This window comes from Puntigrus tetrazona, unplaced genomic scaffold (genome assembly GCF_018831695.1).
Source record: "Puntigrus tetrazona isolate hp1 unplaced genomic scaffold, ASM1883169v1 S000000006, whole genome shotgun sequence".
Lineage (NCBI taxonomy): Eukaryota > Metazoa > Chordata > Actinopteri > Cypriniformes > Cyprinidae > Puntigrus > Puntigrus tetrazona.
Genome location: NW_025047686.1, coordinates 397,401 through 404,714, shown reverse-complemented (window position 1 = coordinate 404,714; position 7,314 = coordinate 397,401). Strand labels below are relative to the sequence as shown.

Sequence of the window (7,314 nt, the reverse complement as noted above, 5' to 3'; positions counted from 1 at the left end):
CCATGCGTGAATGATTACCTGAAATCACTGAAATCAACTGTTCATTTCAAACGATAAACCACCTAAAACTCACCATCACTCTTAGGGCCCTGCCTTCTCACCAGTAACGTTCTAGACTCCATCTCCCGTTCGTCCGACTCAACAGCACAGAGCGGCTTCTTGAATCTATACCATTTCCTGTTACTGCCCAAGTTCTCTAGTCCTGAGAGCACAATGGCTAAATATTAAGCCAGCGCTATCAGTGACATCCCCACTTGGGCTGTACAGAAATAAAGAGTCTAAAGGGCGGGGACCCTAGGCATACTATGGGATCAAGAGATGCAAACAAATATACTGGTACAAGGCTTTCTGGGGGAGCTGTGATAGGCCCGTTGATCATTCTTCATACTAGCAGAAGTTTTGCATGTTATCACTTGATGTTATTGAAAATGGGTTTTGTGGCTTTAAGCAGATGTAGCTGTTATTAAAACTTTGCAACTTTTGAATACACGGTCAAAATAAAGACTGTGGTCAACTTAAAGCCATCTCAAAAGTCTCCAAGATTTATCTTGACATTTTTGAGAGGATTTCTGGTTGCACTGTTACGTGCATTTCTGATGCAAAATGTACTCCAAAATTGTTCCAAAATATCTGTTTGCCTACATTCTAAGGCAATCCCAGAATGCAACAAAGTGAGGGACATGTCCATTATAAACATACATATTTATAAAACAAATATACAAATAATAGTAATTATTATTATTATAATTATAATTCATATATGCATCGGCATTGCAACTTGCCAAAATGTTATTGAAATAAATTTTAGTCTGTTCTGCTGTACGCTCCACGCTATGCACAGCTTTGTTTTATTTTAGTGATAATGCTTTAAAACACAGCTTCCTGTGAAGACAGTAGATCAGAAGGCAGCTCAACGTGTTTTGGAACGGCGCCGTAGACATAAGGTGATATTTCAGGTAAATATGTAGCTGACCAAAACACTCATTATACAGAATATGACAATGATACATTAGCAATTAAAATGTGTTCTCTGCTCCATGTCACATCCAATTTCTAGTTTCCACAGTCGAGATAAACAATTCTGTGAGCTGGGCTAATGACACAAGAGGCTTTAACCTAAAATAAGAGGAAGTCAAACACATCGCTATAAATAATAGCCCTAGTTCATGCAAAGGAAGAACTTTTCTCCAGGACATACAAAAGCTGCCATGGCACCATTATTATATCTCTCATGTTTGCTTTTCTCTGCTGCGTAATAAAAAAGTCAAATGACTGATTAGTGGGGAACAGAGTCCAATGCAAATTTGCACACAATAAACAAAAGATAAAAAAAGGTGGTCTTAATTATTTATCATTTATATAAAAAAAGCATACATATCCACAGTCGTACACCGTAAAAAGTGAAAGACTGAGGCACAAAACATCTCTGTTTGAGTGTTATGACTAGCACAATAAAGAAACGCTGGCTCAGCCAAATGCCATAAATGTGGGGGGGGCATATTGATATGCATGGTATTTCCTTCACATGTAACCACTGTTAGTTTAGAATCGTTGCTTATGCACTGAACAGCAAGGATATTATCTCTGCAGACATCAAACTGTTGAAGTGTCAGAAAGAGCAAAAGAAGCATCAGTATTGGCCTCAACTTCACTTTCCATCTTGATGTCACTACGAGATTTTAAGGAATACATTCGTTACATGTTACCTTACTTAAGTTTAAAATGGGGCTTGGAAACCTGTCATTCAGTAGAGTTTTTTATTCTCTTGAAGAGTTTGGTTTCGCACAGGATGCACGGGAAATTCTAGCTGGACTAAAACAGATGGATCTCATCATTAGACCACACTATATGCCTTTTGAATTTATGCCAAGCTGCATATTTGCATGCAACCAGTTTGTTCAGCAGTGTTGCTGTGCAACAACATCACTTTCTTATGCTTTAAACATTATTGCATATCTATATATTGCATTATTGAAATAAACTAAATGTATTAAAACAGGGTAATGTAAGGTAACGTTAAAACTGCACCAAAATTGGGTAAGACACGTTCCCTTTGCGTCATTATGACTCAGACAGAGGAAGCTCGCTTTGACACAACTACTGAGCGCGAGCTTCGCTCAGACGAGAACTTGTTTCACACTCTCTCAAGACACAATCTGCCAAATAGTCAGTTGTCAACTCTGGTAAGTCACGAGAAACTTTTCTTACAGAAAAACGATTACCTTTTTATCTAAATTAAGAACTCCACTTTAAGCTGGGTCATATTTAATGGTGAAACGTAGCTCATGAAACCAGGGCTGTATTTGCAAATGATAAATTAACACTGAAGTTGGTTTTATGCATCGATGTTAAAGGTTAGGTGAACAACAAAATCACATTAAAACCGCATAGAGCAAATATGTTTTTCTCATATTTAACCAAAGGTAAAACATGTACCTGAAGAGAGATGGGAAATGTGTATTACCGTTTCCATTCATCTTTTCTACATAGAACTCTATGGTCAACAGATGACAGACCAAGCTGAAACCTGCTGTTACTCTGTTCTCTGCAAAGAGGAACAACCCTGACCTTGTTGGGCGCCAACATAACTTCATTTTGATTAAAAAAGGAAAACAATGTCTATTCATTACCAAAAATGTTTTTTTAATTAAAATCCTAATTTCAGATACATTTATTTCAGTATGTAGATATGCAAGCTGACTGTGTAAACCATATGTAAAACACTACTTCTCCTTTACATATTGATATTTCAAAATCCTCTAAAGAAATAAGATTGCTTCGGTTTCATGGTTAAAAATGGTCCGCTGTGCAGATATTTGCATGCTATTCATGGGTACACATATTTTCAGTTTCATTGCTCCAAGAATCCAGAACCCCATAAATCATTTAGATTATTTTTCAGTAGTCAATATTAGATTGGATTATTTTTCTTAGTACACATTTTAACCCTTTGATATATGAATCATGAAACCGTAAAGTTGGGAAAATACTAAAAGGCATAAAGAGAACAGTTGGTTAACAGGGAAAGTTCACGCCACAATTAAAATAAATAGTTAATACTGAAGTTGATCTTTTTTTCTTTTTTTATTCTGTTAAATACAAAAGAAAATATTCTGAAGAATGTTGGAATGTTGAAAGTGGTGGCAGACATTGAAAAAAAATTAATGGAAGTCATTGGCTGACTACCAATATTTTTCCAAATATTTTTGGTGTTCCATAGGAAAAAAAAAGTTTTCTAAACAAACATGAGAATGAGTAAATAATGGAAAAACGTGCCTTTTTGGCTGAACTATCCTTTTAAGGAAATCATGCATGGTGTTTTTAGACAACCATTCTTGAATGGTTATAAATGCATTTTAAAAACCTCAACTTAAATGGATGTCACAAATCATTCAAATGCCTGCTTTTGGTGTCATATTATTTCCACTCGCAGATACTCATGCAACAAAACTTTTGCTTCTACCATATTATGAAACCGTTGTTACTCTAAAACAGTTGCTTCAGCATTTTACACTACACAGGAAGGCAGACTTCCTTGTACAATGCAAACACTGTTGCAACAAGTTTATACTTCTCCCCACTTCTAGTAAAAGGGGTGGGTTTTGTAACATCAGCTCGTTTTAGTGAACAGAAATGTGTGGCCAAAGTGAAAGCCCTGCTATACAGGATGACCACATTCCAGCAGTGATATCACAATGTTGTTTCCATTGCAGAATTTCTAACGTGAAACTGAACTCTATTTTCAGCAATGCACAGCACTTCTGCAACCATGACGTCCAATAACAGTTACTGCGGTGCTTCAACTCAAAACCTGGTGGCATCCATCCTTCCTCCTGTACTCATCATTGAGCTGCTACTGGGTCTTCCTGGCAATTTCATGGCACTGTTTGTCTTCAGCAAAACCCTTAGGACTTGGAGGGCCAATGTCATGTTCCTCTTCAACCTGGTTATGTCTGACTTTCTGCTTCTCATCAGCCTCCCCTTCCGCATCGACAACTTCATGCGTGGTGAGAGTTGGATATTCGGAGACGCCTGGTGTCGGATCAACCTATTCATGCTCTCGGTCAACCGTTCAGCTAGCATCGCCTTCATGACCGCCGTGGCTGTTGACCGCTACTTTAAAGTGGCCCATCGCATCACAAGATAAACTACATAAGCACAAAGCAAGCAGGCGGCATTGCCTGCTTCATCTGGGCTGTTGTGATATTCCTAAGAATCCCTTTGCTGGCCAACAATCTTCTAGACGAGAAAAACAACATCTCCCTTTGCAGGAGCTTTAGCAACTATCAAAATCCATCGCTAGGTATCAAACTGCATTATACAGTGTTTATTTTAGAGTTCTTTTTGCCTTTATTACTCCTGGTCTTCTGCTCCGTGAGTATTGCATGTATCCTACGTACGCGCCAGATGGACAAGGACAAGAAAGGGAAAAGGGCTATTCGGACTGTCCTGGTAATTGTTGGGGTGTTTGTCTTCTGCTTCTTTCCCAGCATTGGCACAGGATTGACGGCACTCTATTTGAAAAAACTCGGACCTACGTACTGTGAGGCTTACACATTCACCAGTCAGTTGTTTTCTACATCCATAGCCTTCACCTACCTAAACAGTGCTCTGGACCCGGTCATCTACTGCTTCTCCAGCTCTATTTTCCGCAATTATCTGAGAAGTATTGTCAACCGAACTGGAATCATGGAGCTACAGATGAGCCGACGGGGCAGTATGCCCAGCGGAAGTGACTGAGGGTCATAGCAGTGTGCATAGCGCTTAATATTATTTTTTTTTTCCGTTATATTTTTATTAAGTCAAGTTTTCGTTTTGATATACATATACATTACTATTGTATTTTTTTTTCTTCTTCATATATTTTTATACTGATGCATAGAGAGGTGTATAATAAATCATTAATTGTTTTTTTTATTTGTATGGTAAAAACTGATATATAGTTATTTTTAATATTATTAGTGCAAAAGGACCAGAAAGTACCAGCTGTTTGAACATGACATTCCTAATTTTTTATTACAGTGTCTTAATTTACTTCCATAATGTATTGCAGTAACACTTTTCTGGAGCTCTAGAAGTAAAATGACTCAAGCAACCAATCAATTAATCAGCCATTCCATCCATCCATCAATCAATCTGCAGAACAGCCGTCAACCAAATGAATTCTGGCTGAGCAAACTCATACATGCTGACTGAATATCGGAGAAGCTCAAGGTGTACGAACAAACCTCCTGGTTTTCTTCCCCGTAATTAAGTCCCTTGAGCTTTGCCAACTAAAAGACAACTTTTTACATTGCCATTAATTGTATTAATTAGAAACATCAATATTAAGTAGCATACTAACAGCAGTTTATGTTTTCTTTTCTTGTTCATGCTTAATTTAAACTGTAAGTGTATTTACTAATGGTTCACATAGCATCCGGAGCTGTAACGGCAATAATCAGCTGTCGATACCTGTGATGCTGCATTCAGGCAAATGCAGGCACACATGCGCATATACAGGTTGTTAGAAATGCAGACACAGAATAAATTTGGCTCCAGTCATGTTGTCATAACTGGAACAGAAGGCTAGAGTGGATGCAGAAGAGGGTCTCTTAACTGCCAGGGGGGGAGATTGCACTTCAAAGGCTCCCACACACTCTCAAGCAGGCAGGATGCACTTCTATCCTCAGTTATAACCCTGAAAAGCTAATCGTTTCTGTGAAAACCACGAGGGTTGATGTATTTTTGGAAACTCTCTCTCAATGTCGGATCGATATAAATATGTTCTTGCATGTTTTCAAACTGCAATTCTGTGAATAATTTGATGAAATTACATTTGTTGGAGTTAAGAGCCTTCAAGCCAGAGTTAAATAAAAAAAAAAAAATGAATAGAACCATTGGTGACCATTGATGTTCAAAAAAACAACAAAACAACCGTCTCGTATCTTCTTTTTGGTTAAGTCAGTCTGTAAATAGTGATGGAACACAAGGGTTATCAAATGACATTTCCTCTCAGCACATACTCTTGTTTGTGGTTTTATGATGATTGCAAGGGCGAGAGATCTAACAAACTCACGTTATAACATCTTGCTAAATAGAATATCATGCTTTAACTTCCTGTCTTTCTTCCTTAAAAAGAGTACGTTCTTGGCTTACACTGCTGCCCAGTGGCTTTTCTTTATTCCTCTGACCGGAAATTAAGCTGACCACAACCCTTCCTGCATGATTTCCACTTTCACCACACTAGAATCAACTCTAGTATTATTTAAATGAGCTGACACTCCAGCCATACTGAATTTATTCCTCAAAACATGTTTGCGATATTTATTTCTAATACCAATTCAATTTCATAGCAGTTTGCTGTCAATCTAGTGGGATAACCTTCTCAATTACCAAAACTGAATAATGTGACAACAGCCATAGTGTGCCTTAATAGCACCTGTACTTCCATTTTAAAGTTAAAATAAACCATTTTGTTAACTGCTTGTGATGATTCAGACAGTATGACAACAATAACGTAATGTCATTTCTACAGTAACTTCCTGCTCATGTGTTTTGTGGCAACAACATATAGTGTAGAAGTACACTATATTTGCACTTGTAGTGGGTTTGAGATCTACTTGTATATGTGTGACTGCTGCTTGTGATTTATGCATTTGTAAGCACAACTCCAATGTCACAGGATAAATCGAAATGTATACTTTTAATGTAATGTACTGCATTTTTATAATAAAAGTATCTGTCATATGCATAAATGTATGATTCCCTTAAAATAAGAAACTAATTACACTTTTCTTCATCACTTTCAGATGATTAATAACCAAGAGCTCATCCAAGCATGCTAATAACTAATCTTTTTTATGACCTTTCCACTGACACAGAACGAGTCAACAAACCACATCGAGATTTCATTTGCATTCAGCTGTCTAGTTTCAATGCGTAAAATCCATTCGGTTTCCTTTTACAACATTGAGGATTATTACGTTTGTAAGCAAGAGTACATAATTCAACCGACAGATCTTTGTAATGAGTCAGATTTTTGTGCACACTATACATGTAGAAAATAATAGGTAAAACTTTAGAAAACGAATCCATCATTAATGAATAACTACACAAGAACACATGAGTAATACAATATTAGCACTCTAGCAACTACTACTAACTAGCAAGACATCAGTAACTATTATTTTTTCATACCTCCCCAAGAACTACTAAGAATTACAGTATACAGGTTCATAATTCATATGAATAATACATAATGTATAATTCATTCTAAAGTGTACAACCAAATACTTAAGAGAGAGTTGGAATTTTGAAGATTGTGATAACTCA

General features: G+C 37.0%; 1 pseudogene; it reads left to right on the top strand.

The window, feature by feature from the left end:
* The first annotated feature begins 2,075 nt into the window (after window positions 1-2,075).
* Window positions 2,076-4,774, top strand: LOC122332214 (annotated as a pseudogene).
* Window positions 4,775-7,314: the final 2,540 nt, after the last annotated feature.